Genomic DNA, 12,511 nt, shown 5'->3' on the forward strand with positions numbered 1-12,511 from the left:
AGGCAAGCATTTAACCACTAAGCCATCTCTCCAGCCCTTTTTGGGTTTTTTTGAGGTAGGGTCTCATACTAGTGCAGGCTGACCTGGAATTCACTATGTAGTCAGAGTGGCTTTGAACTCAACAGCAATCCTCCTACCTCTGTCTCCCAAGGGCTGGGATTAAAGGCATGTGCCACCATGCCCGACTACCATAAGACTTTTTATATAGCCATTTAAGTTTTTTTTTCCTCAATAGGCCTTTTCAAATAACTTTTTTTTAAATGAAAGAGTAGGTCAGATTTGACTTATACTAGTTATCCAGAATAAACATATCGATTTTAGAACTTTGTTTCTTATAACCTACTTGAAACACATTTTTTTTAAAAAATATGAAAGCGGATTCAAAAATTATTAGAAATTTTCTTATAAACTCAGTATTGTGTACTTCTAAATTTAAGCATAAATTTTGAGGCTATTGCTTGTTAGTAGTTTCATAGAAGCATAGAAAGATAAAGTAAATGTAAAACAGTTACAAATTTCTTATAAGAAGTTCCCATCTGTGCACAGCAACTTGGCATTCACCCATCATCACGCTGGGGCCAGGATCCTGAGATTCTATGTGTTTTCAGGCCCCTGGCTCTGCAAGGCAGGGAAGCTAAAAAAAAAAAAAAAAGAGCCATCTCCCCAACTAAATTCCAGGGAAAGTTTTGGGCTTCACTCAGAGCTACAAGGCAGCTTTCTGATCCTGCCATTTTACAACTCTTTGATTGTGAGAGAATCTTGCTTGTTTTTTTCTTTGTCTATGATCTTAATTACTTTTAGTGTTCCTTCTTGGGGACACTCAACAGTAAAAATTTGCTCTGCTGTCTAGTATAATGGACTTGGTGGAGAATGTCCCCCACAATGAAATGGCACTGCTCAGAACAGAAATCATTCTGTAGTCTTAGGGCTGTGAGCCACATACATACTCATACACACACATTCATTTTAAGTGCACTTTTTAATACAAACTCTAGACAACCATTTCCCCTTCACATATTCATTTATTCATTCAGAGGCTATGTATTCCCACTTCAAATTTCTATTCTATTTACAACTCCGGAAACTAAAACCAAACCTTGTTATCAGGCAGATGTCAGCAGAGGCTGAGGGAGCTGGAGGAGCCAGAGGTCCTGTATGGCATCTGGGTGAAAAGCAGAAGGTGAGGATGAATATGGCGGAGGGGTTGAGGGAGAGTGCATTCCTGAGACCTTGGCTAGAAGGACCCGGTGAGAAGACAAGGTAGAACAGAAAGAAGGCTGTGCATACAGAGTGAAAAATAGGTATTTCAGACCACTTGCAGAAGTTGGAAGAAGATTTTTTTTTTCTTTTCAAGTCAGTGAGAATTTGGAAATCAAGAGTACCATTCTCAGGCTATTTGGTCCCATTGTCCAGCTTATATTGTGGCCAGGCAGAATTGCAGATAAAGATAAGATGTCATCCAAGAGTCATAGAGGCTTTAAATTCTTAAGGAGACATAGAAAGAGCAAAACGAGGGTGAGAGAAAAGGAAAAAGGGCTTAAGCTGGTTTTACACAGAACACCAATATGACCCCATTGCCCATTAGAGTGAATGAGATCTGCACCTCCCACGTTTAATGAGGCCATGTGTGTCACAACTGTTGGCCTTTTAGCCTGTTAGTGGGCAAAGAGGGTGGCTGTGCTCCTGATGGTGGGAGCGGCTGGCAGTGGAAGATGAAACCTCAGGAGAGAGGGAGAGGAGGGAGGGAGAGGGGGAGATTGTACCGAGGTGGTGAAACTGAATCCAAAGCATCCCTTAGGGACCAGAGAGCAAGAAACCCAAGGTGTCAAGAGAGCATCTTTCTTGAGACATGGGGTTGGGGCCTAAAAGCAGCCAAGGGGTGTAGACTGATTTGTTGGCATGGCTTTCATGAGAATGGATATAACTCAAGAGCAGGCAAACCTGAGAGGGACACTCACTGAGAAGGATGGAGGAGAAGGAGAAAAGAAGAGCAAGGATGAAATGTGGTAGATGTGAAAGCTGGTACCAGGCAGAGATGGTCCAAAGTCTTCAGAGTGTGAAATCACAGCTCTGTGGTCTGGTCAGGGGAAAAGGAGGTCTGGCCACCCAAGAGGGCAACTGGAAACCTCCTATCCAAGTCATGAGCACCCGATGTAAGGTTCAGGAGTGACCAAGAACACAGAAACCACCATGAGGCAAAGATGGAAGCTTATATTCAGGAAAAGCACAAGCTTCCAGGGCTGAGATACCAGACAGTGGGCTATATAGGGCTTTTCAGCTGAGGGAAGGTGGGGAAGGGAAGAATTGTTTTTTTTGGGGGGGAGGGGATATAAGATTGCCAGGTTGTGACACCAGAAATAATGACCTGAGGGTGGGGGTGGGGCATTGTCAGGCAAGGAAGGGATAATGGCTGGACTGTTTATTGAGGAATGTGGATAACACACTTCCTTGTGCCTGTTGCCACATGGTAACTCCATTTTGGGAGCTTGCCCCAACCTAACATTCTAGCCTTTTATTAATCATACCAGATGAAGGTTAATCTCTTCATGCTGACTGTAGGGGCAATGAGTTCTTATGGGAAAGGCTGGATATGCTGTCAACGGGTGTCCCTTCAGGGAAGGTGACTAGGAGGCAGTTTCATGTTGGCTAGAGGTGGCAGAGTAGTGAGACTGATAATGCCAGTGTAGCATGCTGTTATGACTGGGTCCTGAGTCACAGGGGGAGGAAGGTGAGGAAGAGAAAAGTTTTAAAAAAAGAAAAGATTCTTTATGGCAGATCTAAGATAGCCAGGGTATGACATGGGAACAGTGACCAGGTGACTTACAGGAAATCATGACCTGGGGCTGGGGTGAGGGGAGTGCATTGTTAGGCAAGGAAGGAATGTGGATGACCCACTTCTTTGGGTCTGTCACCACATGGTGACTCCATTTTGGGAGCCTGTCCCAACCTTACATTTTTTACTTATTATAATTATAATACTTACTGTAATTAGTATTATAATAATTAGTATTAGATATCATTATGGCATTTTCAAATTGTTACAGTTGGTTTTCCACTCCTCCTCATCTCCCACACTGCCCTGCCCCTCATTTCTTCCACCCACCACTCCTCTCTGCTTTCATGTCACCTATTTTCTGTTACCTCCTGCAGCAGACAGCTTCAGGTTCGCTGAGATGAACTTCCAGACCAGGCACAGTTACGGAGGAAGGGAGAGTTATTGAAGCTTACAGATTCAGCAGAAGTTCCATAATGGTATAATAAAGTGGCCCCTTCTTAAAAGACGAGGCAGAGAAACAAAGAGAGAGAAAACCACAAGCCAAAAACCACACAGCACACTTCAGGAACTCCAAGTGGAACTAGGCACTTCTCATATCTTTAGATTGGAATTTTAATTTTGTTTATTTTTATTTATTTATTTGAGAGTGACAGAGACAGAGAGAATGAGGCAGATAGTGAGAATGGTAGCACCAGGGCCTCCACCCACTGCAAATGAACTCCAGATGCGTGCGCCCCCTTGTGCATCTGGCTAACGTGGGTCTTGGACAATCGAGCCTCGAACCAGGGTCCTTAGGCTTCAGAGGCAAACGCTTAACTGCTAAGCCATCTATCCAGCCCTAGATTGGAATTTTAAATCAGCCCTACACCTCAGGGCTGAACCCAAAGATCTGCCCAGTGACATCCCCTTCAGCCAGGTGGCTGTACATCTACTTTACAGACTATAATAAAACACTGAATATATTGGGGGCCATCTATTCAAGCTACCACACCTCCCAATCTCTTTTTATCCTCTTTCATTCACTTTCTAGCTTTTTAGATCTAATTTATGTTTGCTTCCTTTTGTATATGTACATATAAAAAGTATAAGATAGATGACATGTGAGAGAGAACATATGGTTTGAGGCTTTCTGAATTTGACTCCTCTCACTACAATTCTTTACACATCTATTCATTTTTCCTTTGTAGATACTTTGATGCAGAAAACCCACAAAATTGTTCGATGGTTAATCTATCTCCATTGTCTATGGGACATTAATTTTTTTTTCAGCACATTGGCTGTTATTTCAGAGATGGGTCAAGTACAAATGTAACAGTGAAGCTATGAAAAGTAATGCTATAATCAGGTTTGGAATATGGTAACTGTCTTGTTCTCTGCTACTTGGATTATTTATTATTCTTGGTCTGCTGACATTTTTACTATGCTGTGGCTCAAGTTTTATAGATGTTTCACAGAGGTAATTTCCCATGGTGCATTTCACTAACCCACCCCAGACACCCATCAAGTTAACTCCTCATGTCTGGGTGACTTACTGCTCTGTTTTGCATCTCCCCCTCATCCAGCAACTCTCAACATCCTGTATGTCTCACAGTCCTGTGGAGATGGAGGTCAGAGAAGAGAAACATGCAGCATATTCTCCAAAGCCCTTTCTCACATAATAGCTGGGAGCTGGGAGGTCTCCTTTACCCTTTAACATTTCTGACTGTTGTAGTAAGCATAAAGAAGATCCATAAAACAAATGGGATAAATGTTAAGTGAGGCATCTGTCTCTACCATAATAAATTAACCAAGCCAAGTTAATAGGCTCCCTTTCCTGATAATGGCCTTTGTTAAATCTCACTGTGATGTGGCCCAGGTTGAGTTTTAGTGGCACCCTATTCTCAGAGAATTGAAGGACTGTGGCATTTAGCTCCCAAATGTGTCTCCTGATTAAAGACTGCTGGAACCCTGTCTACCTCAACCATAAAGCATTGGGTTATTTTTGTAATTTGTTCTTTATTAATGTATATTTATTGTACAAAACAGCATATTTTATTATGACATTTTCATATATGGATATACAATATTTTGATAATATTTACTTCCTTATGACAAACACTTCCCCACTCATCTTCATACTGGTTGTCTTCCTATTACCTAATAGTACCCTCTACTTTCATACCTTTTTAAAATCTATATTCCACATAGGAGAGAAAATATGCATATTTGTCTCTCTGGGTCTTGATTATTTAGCTTAGCAGGATGATAATGAGTTTCATCCATTTTCCTCCAAATGAAAGAAATTTATTATTCTTTACAGCTGAATGAAACTCCACAATGTATATGTCCCATGTTTCCTTCTCTTGATGTACATATAGGCTATCATGAGCAGTGAGCATGGATGAGCTGGTGTCTTTGTGGTGTGCTGAGGTAGATTCCCTTGCATATATTCCCAGGAGTAATATATCTGGATCACACAGTAGCTAGAATTTTAGTTTTTGAGGAAACTTTATGTTGATTTTCACAATGGCTACAAAAATTTGAATTTCTTCCATTGTGTAAGGCTTCCTGTTGCCTGCATCCTTGCTAGCATTGTCTTCTGCTTTGTACTTGGACTATAGTTACATCAAATTCCAGGCTCGTCTTCTTCCTGTGAGTGTCTCATATCTGGTTCTCTCAGTATTACATCCTGACAGCTGAGAAATGCAAACAGTTATCCATATCTCTCTGATTCTCTGATTCTGAATATGCGAAATCCCAAATGAAAATAGTTTGAACCTGGGTTACCAACCATCTGGTGTCCCAGGATCTAGGGTTTTCCTCAAACATGAGACTTTTCACTACTAAAATCAGGCTGATTCATAACCTTGAACATTCTGTGAGCCAATGTATATGATTTAGATGTCCACCCTTTCCCAGCATAAGTAGGAGACTTCAAATTCAATTGGTAAATACATTTCAATTTTATTTTAAACATAAGCCATTTTACTTCAGGCAAAATTCTAAAGGAAAAAGACCTTCTGATGCATTCAGTGTACCCCATCAATTTCTCTCTTTACTGTATTACTTCAGGTTTTCTTTTACCTGATTTCACTCAACAATCACTATTGAGTATTGTCTCCTATGTGCCAGATAGAACACACTGTCTCCATCTCTCACCTATCATCTGCCATTTATCTGTTGCCTACTATTCATATAACTATCTTCCCCTTCTTATCTACATTTTCTGTCCTTTCTGAATATGTTAAGAATATATTCTCATCTTACCTAATAAATTTAATACAAGTAAGCCTTAACTTAAATTGGTATAACATTTTGATGAGCAGAAATTATAATTATCGAAATTCAACTGCCAGTCAATAACCAACTTCCAGAGCATGGGATCTCAGCAGCACAGTACAGTGCAGAATATAACATGCTGATGGGGAATAGAGTCTCCCTGAAACTTCCCAGCATAGTGAGTGGGCATCAGACCACTAATTGCTAGTTCACAAAAAAGACTGGATTTCAAAGCAGTTTCCACAGGGTGAAGATTGCTTTCACATTGCCACAAACTAATAAATCTTTTAGTGAAGGCATCACAAGTCAGGACCTGATGATCTATATTTGTCTAGTTCTGTTCAATCTGGAAAAACAAAGAATCTCATAAGCTCTGACTCATCTCAAGAAACATACATGACTGTCAGTTAGTTTTGCCTGCTATATATTATTTCCTCATGGAATTGAGACTTCCTGTGGAGCTTATAGAAGGCTATGGAGGAAGGGCAAAATTTTTCAGCTCTCCTATGTCTGACGCTAGTGTCCACTAAGGTGTAATTTCATGTTTGAACTTCTTCCTTCTTTCACTTCTCTGAGAATCTTGCATTTCCAGCTGATCCATAAATATTATGCTTGTGAAGCAAGAGAATGCTTGGAAGTCACACAGGTTAAAGTGTGTTCTATCCTCTTAGTTCAAGATGACATGAGGAACACTTTGACAACCCAGGTTTCTTTTGTTGCAGATATCCAAATCATCAGGAGGCCCTGTCCTGCCATCACTTAGAAGAAAGATAAGAGCCTGGGAAAGAGAGACTTTCCTTGCTTTCCTCCCACTCACCTTTCACTCTCCAGGTACAGGCTCACTGTTTATTCCAGAGAAGCCAATTACCTATTCTGACAAAACACATTTTTTTGTTGTGTATGTGTAAACTACCATCTTAAAGTTTAAAAGACCTGGGTACTTTTGATTACAATTCTTTTCTTTCAAGAGCACTTGGTCTCTAGAGTTTCAGCACTTTATTGTGAAGACTCAAGAAGAATCATTGATGGTTTGATTATGTTTTGGCTCCAGTTTGGGATAATGAGACAGAAGTGCCCTAGCTTCTGGGGACTGGGGAGAAGACAGACACAAGCAAGTATAGGGAGAATGAAACCTGTATCCAGTGTAGATAGCATTGTTATGCATGGCACAATTGTGTCTGAACATAGAACTCAATTTGTTTTTCCTTTTTTTTTTTTTGTTGTTGTTTTTTAGGTAATGTTTCACTCTAGTCCAGGCTGATATGTAATTCACTAGGTAGTCTCAGGCTTGCTTGAACTCATGGTGATACTCCTACATTTGCCTCCCAAGTGCTGCCATTAAAGGCATGTGCCATGATGCCTGGCAATTTTTTTCTCCTAGCCTTCTCTAGCCCCTCCCCAGTAAGCTGTTTTGCATAGCTGACCTTCCTATGGCCTGGAGATAGTGTAGTTTAAGAGATGATTAATCAGCCTACAGAGAGGAAATCACAGCCTCTCCCAGCAAATCAACCTGGCATAATTAAATAAATTTCTTTCTTCCCTGCTGAATACAATATTAAAATATTTATTCCAAGCAAATATATTTAAATAAATTTTCTTCCAAAGCTAAATCAATTCATTAAAATGCATGTAAGAAGCCAGACATATGAAATTTTCACATTCTGCAGCTAAATCATCTTGAGACTGGAGCTGACATGAGGTGAGAAATTAGACTGTCTGCTAGTAAGATGCCCCTCTGCTCTGGGTAGGTGAGGGAAAGCACAATGTGTGAGTGGGCAAACATTGTGCAGTTACATACACACAAAATTGTCACAGAAGTGTCTACAAAGTCTGTACAGAATTTCCCAGAAATTTACAATATGGAAGAAAGAAAAAAACTTTTCAGCTGGAGACTGTAGAGATGGTTCAATGGTTAAGTACTTCCTGAAAAAAGCATTAGAGCATGAGGCCATCAGGGTTTAGATTACCATAACCCACATGAAGAGCTGGGAATGGCTATGTGTACTTACAACTCTACTCTTACAGGGGAGTATGGACCAGGGAAGTTCCAGGATCTGTAAGAAACTCTGGTTTAAATCAGAATGGGTGGAAGAAGCGTGGGTGTAGTAGTATAGTCCATGTCCTGTTCCAGCCACCACAGACATGTGTGGGTGCTACAGGGGCACACAGCACACAGACACAGACACAGACACCACAATACACACTACACATCACCACCACCACCACCATGACCACTTTACACAACACACACACACACACACACACACACACACACACACACACACAAAAGAAAAATTAAAGAAACAAAGTTCTCAGCTGGGCATGTTAGCTCACATCTATAATCTCAGCAGTGGAGAAGCTGATGTAGGATCATTGTGAGTTTGAGCTTACCTGGGCTACATAATGTTTCATATCAGTCTTGCATTGAGTGAGAACCTCACTCAAATGAATAAGCAAGCAAACATAACTATCTCTCATTGTCAGATATGGGTACAAAATACAATCTTCCTCTGAAAGAGAGTAAGAACACAGATTTAGGTTATCCCAAATTCTGTGCTCTGACATGTTAACAATTCCATGAAGTTTCTATAGTTACAGAACAAAGGAAAGTCACGCACCTAGGCACTTTTCAAATATATGGGTGGAAATATCAGGTAGGTGGATTATAACAAATGGGGAGGAATCTCTGTTACAGGCTTCAGGTGCTAGGATGATATTCTTAGCTTTTGGGTTGGTGGAAACTTCTTGTTTCCTTTCAAAAGCTTCCACCAGGTAGTCACAAAGGATGTTAGGTCAGGCACAGCAGTGTGCAATAAATGTCTATTAAGGGAGATAAAGATAGCTGAAGATGGCTTGGCTCTGGAGTTACAACATTCAAATCTCTCCACAGAGAAATTCTATATAGTTACATAGTCTTTTCAGAATAGGCATGACATTTTATGTATGTGTGTATGTATACATATATTTTTAGGAACTTTAGTTCACACAGAGAGAATAAAAGTTGCTGATCCAGTGGTCTCTCTAATTTCTCATGATACAAACCAGACCAGTCTTGCTTCTTCCATACTGTGGCCATTATCTTGCTACTTCATGAAAAAGCTATTTCATTTGGGATGGACAAATATAGATCTGGAAGGCTGACTTGACTGCTATTCTAGGAAGGAGGTTGTAGAGGGCCATCATGATCACATGGCCACTCCTCTTCCCTTTCAAATCTCATGTTTCCTTAACTGATGGCTACCATTCCTTCCAAAACTTGACTTAGAGTACTTTGATTCACATAGATCTGGATTGGAGACACCTTAGCTTGGCCAAACCTTTGCTCAAATGCACAGTTCAAAAATGGCCTAGGAGCATCTGGCTACCCTCCCCTGTGGAGGCATTAGGCATTTCTGACATCTTGTGGACCTGTGTGCCTTGCTGAGATCCTGCTCTGTGGAGACTCCTCTCCTTCATTCTTAGTGCTGAGAGAACTTGGCTATTCAGTTAGAAAATCAAATTCCTTAAGTAAGTGTTCTGTTCTTAAGTAGATATGTGATTCACTTGAAATTCATGAAAATATAGAAGGTGAGCTATACTGTTATTAAAAGGAATTGCAACATAGTTGCAATGAAGTTGGACTCGTTATAGTCATGATGGCTTCTCTGTGGAGGAAACAAATGTGAGAGAATATAAGCTAAGAAATAGAAAAGAAAACAAAGACAGCTTCCTCTAGCTACTCTTAAAAGGAACTCTACAACTACAGTTACATTAAACAATGTCCTTTCTGCTTAGGGAAAGATTACCTGGAGTCGAATTTTCACTGATGAAGAAACTTTTTGTCCTGTCTTCCTGCCCTTTATGAAAGACTTGTATTGTAGCTTTCTATTTCATAATATGCAACCACTCCTCATGCATCATTCTGATGCTTGGCTCTGCTACCTGGTGGTGGTGGTAAAATTCAGTTCCTTACTTGGTTCTGCCATCTGACATGGCTGGGAAACTTGAGGTCCTTAGCTACTGTGATGCTGCCATTTCACAGAGCCTGGGCCACACACAAGCTCAAAATGCTTTTGCTCAGAAGGTGCTACTCACTGTTATACAGAACAGATCCCTACATCCTCAGGAATTCCCGGTAGGAAAGTGCATCCTCTGTCACCTACAGCAAACATAATATCAGATATAAAGTTCAAATCAACTCCATGGGAAGATGATTACATAGGGAGCATAAGGCTCAGAAACTGGTTATAAATAGGCCTGCTTTGACATGCATTTGGAAGGAACTTTGTTTCTGTGCTATAAATATGTTTTAACTTTCCTCTGGTAATAGAAGGTATAGAAAAGTGAAAAAGTTTAGAGTCAGCAAGGCTTGGGTTGAGCTGACATTAGTAATGAATGCTTGAAATGGCCACTTAGCCTGAAGCATCTTATTTCTTAGAGAGTGCATTTGTCATGGTTCTAAAAATAGGTAGAACCAGCAGCAGTGCATTTGTTAGGTTGGCTTGCATGGTATGAAGCTGACTAGTCATATAATGGCCATCTGCATGCTGGAGAGGCAAAGAACCCTGTACCTGCTCTGTCCAAAACTTTAAAAACCTCTGAACAATGAGGACCAGTGATACACACCTTGTCAGATGCTGAAGGACTTGGAGCTCCCTGGAGGGTCACTGGCATTGAATCTACATTAAAAATTGAAGAAGTTGAATCTGATGCTGAAAGGTGATGCAAGCAGCAGTAGATGCACTTGAGCAAGGAGAAAAGGGGACTTGCATGCCTATGCTCACTCTTCCAAACCCCTAGCCTGTCAGAAGGTGCCATCCACATTCAGAGTGGGTATTTCCCCCTCAATTACTGTCTCACATATCAATTCTGTCTGGAAATACTCTGACAGACACACCTAAGGTGTAGCTCACCATCTCCTAGGTAGCTCTAAATATGGTCAGGTTTAGACACAGCAGTGACTATTGACCATCAGAGACCCAGTTTCTTCATTCTCCAGGGTGTCTAGCTAAGGAGTTCAAGACTCTACAGCTTTGTAGTTTGGCTTCATGAGTGGCATATCCAAACCAGTTCACATGGGCATATCTTTCTCATATTCTTATTCAAATACCCAAGAAATTGTACTTTTATACACACACACACACACACACACACACACACACATATATAGTATTTCTTTAAATGATTAGTTAAATTATTAAGCAACAATTATACCATTTACTCTTCCAATTTCCCCACTCAGCATTTCTTAAATTACTCCATTTTTATGTATGATAGAAATAAATGAAAGATTACATCAATGCATGTCATTGAGAATCCCTCTTTCCTAGTCAGGTAAGACCACTAACATAACATGGACAGATTAAGAGCACAAGCAAAGTCTGGGAAGTGAAACCTTCAGAGTCTGTTCTAAAGGCTCAGAGGTTCTGTGATGGTCCAGTATGATTATAGGGTGAGGTACTACTTCTTTCAAAGACACAGAGTTGGGCTGGAGGGATGGCTTAGCAGTTAAGGCATTTGCCTGCAAAGACAAAGGACCCAGGTTTGATTCCCTAGGGCCCACATAAGCCAGATGCACAAGGGGTGCATGCATCTGGAGTTTATTTGCAGTGGCTGGTGGCCCTGGTGCACCCATTCTCTTTCACCCTCTTTCTCTGTTAAATAAATAAATAATATTTTTTTTTAAAAGACACAGGGATGGACAGAGAAAACATGTATGCCAAGACGAGGCAACAATCTTCATATATCTTGCTTCTGTTGACCAACATCAAGGAACACTGGTGCTGTTTGTGTTTGCTCACAGCCACATCAACACTACTGATGAAGAGTCAAGACCTCAGAGCAGAGAACCATCTCACAGCTGAGGACTAACTCACAGTAGAGGACTACCTCATATTAGAAGACTACATCACAAAAGAGGGAAAGAACACAGTATAGGACCTCCTCACAGGAGAGGAAAACCTCACAGCAGAGGAACACCACACAGTAGAGACCATCTCACATCAGAGGAAAACCTCACAGTAGAGTACCACCTCATAGCAGAAGACTACCTCACAGCTGAAGAACAACTCACAGCAGAGGACCACCTTACAGTAGAGGACTATATTACATTAGAGCAAAACTTCACAGCAAGAATCACTCAAAGCAGAGGGACACCTCACAATAGAGCAATCCCTCACAGTACAGGAACACCTCACTGCAGAGGAAGATCTCACAGTAGAGGAACATGTCACAGCAGAGTATCAACTCACAATAGTGGACTACCTCCCAGTAGAGGAACACCTCACAGTAGAGGAACACCTCACAGCACAGGAACACCTCACAGAAGAGAATAACTCAAAGTAGGAGACCACCTCACAATAGAGGAACACCTCACAGTAGAGGACCACTTAACAGTAGAGGACCACTTCAGAGTAGAGGAACAACCCACAATAGAGAAACACCAAGCAGTAGAGGACTACCTCACAGTAGAGGAACGCCTCAGAGTAGAGGACCAAC

This window comes from Jaculus jaculus, chromosome 13, assembly GCF_020740685.1.
Source record: "Jaculus jaculus isolate mJacJac1 chromosome 13, mJacJac1.mat.Y.cur, whole genome shotgun sequence".
Lineage (NCBI taxonomy): Eukaryota > Metazoa > Chordata > Mammalia > Rodentia > Dipodidae > Jaculus > Jaculus jaculus.